Below are 1,311 nucleotides of genomic sequence, written 5' to 3'. Positions count from 1 at the left end.
CGTCCTCCTTCTGTCTTTTCCAGGAGAAGCGGACCAGAGGAGGAAACATGGCTGAGGCCAGACACAGCAGGGAGCTCTTCCCCTCCAGGTGGGCTCTGGATGCTGCTGGGTACACGCTCACCACGGGCTTCACTACCTGCTCATCTGGAGGTGGACAGCAGCAGCAACAATAAAGTTAAATGATCACTTTATTTGTGCAATATTCTATAGTTAATACTTTTCACAAAATATAATTTGACACAATCATACAAAATTTACCTTCATATTTAGATTTATATGCATATTTTTCTAACAGACATATTTTTGTTCACAGAAAATACATTTTTCTTTTCAATGACTACAGAAAATATAACCCATTAAATATTCATCACCGTATACTTCTGTCAAACCATAAAAACACAGAACATCAACTACTGTGTTGACATAATGTACACAATATATGTGCATTGTCTGATAGATCACATTCATCAAATATAATTTAAATAAATTTCAAACATAATAAGATACAAATATATAAGAGATAAAGTTTTGTTATTTCTTCTCTTTAGGTTTTGTTGTTTTTACTCATAATTTATTGTCAATTTTTTCTGTTGTCACTTTCTATTGTGTGTATATTTTAATGATTTCTAAAGCACATTGTTCCCCCAATTTTAACGGGCACTATAGCAATAAAATAAATGTGTACTTTACCTAAAAGATTTTTCTCTAATTGTTTAACAACGTTTCAGTTATTTAAAAAAAAAAAAAAAAGAAAAGAAAAAGAAAAGGGTTAATTCTATTCATTGTCAATGTTTATTTAGATTATATTCAAAGTAAGATTTTTTTTTTTTAATCGCACAGAAAGACTTCAATTGGCAAGATGTAGAGTTCACTACTTTAAACATTTGTCACGTGCGTTTTTCAACATGATTCAATTCGAAATATATTCTAAATACATTTATCAAAAAATATTAAATCTTGCTTAACATCAGTTTTTTTCCTTCTATTCAGAAACCAAAAGACGACACAAAATGTCTGAGATGATCAAATATTAAATATTTCCAACATCACTAATATTTGCAGAAATAAAGAATAACTTTAGTTGTTCAGTGAGATTTCAACATGTTTTCACTCATTATTGAGCTTTTCTTATGTAACAGTGGCTGCAGATGAATCCTCCACTAATGATGTAAAAACTAACTTGTAAAACCTGAAACAGCACAAACTGACTTTAAACACATTTTCAGCTTCGACAATAAAACAGCAGAAGAAAATAAATGTTGTTCTTACCTGTTACATACAGTTTAGTTCCAGAGCCAAAGAGTCTAAACA

At 30.7% G+C, this 1,311-nt stretch overlaps 1 long non-coding RNA gene across 1 annotated transcript in view; it reads right to left on the bottom strand.

Moving 5' to 3' along the window:
• Window positions 1–57: 57 nt before the first annotated feature.
• The window catches only part of LOC103375592 (uncharacterized), a 10,431-nt gene continuing 9,177 nt past the window's right edge, over window positions 58–1,311 (bottom strand). Inside the window, exons 2-3 of the long non-coding RNA XR_521224.1 lie at window positions 1,270–1,304; window positions 58–144 (exon numbers count right to left, since the gene is read on the bottom strand). This is a non-coding gene — a long non-coding RNA (uncharacterized LOC103375592). The remainder of the gene's footprint in view (window positions 145–1,269; window positions 1,305–1,311) is intronic.

The sequence above is a fragment of the Stegastes partitus genome, unplaced genomic scaffold (assembly GCF_000690725.1).
Source record: "Stegastes partitus isolate 25-593 unplaced genomic scaffold, Stegastes_partitus-1.0.2 Scaffold2690, whole genome shotgun sequence".
Lineage (NCBI taxonomy): Eukaryota > Metazoa > Chordata > Actinopteri > Pomacentridae > Stegastes > Stegastes partitus.
This window is presented reverse-complemented; position numbering and strand designations above follow the sequence as displayed.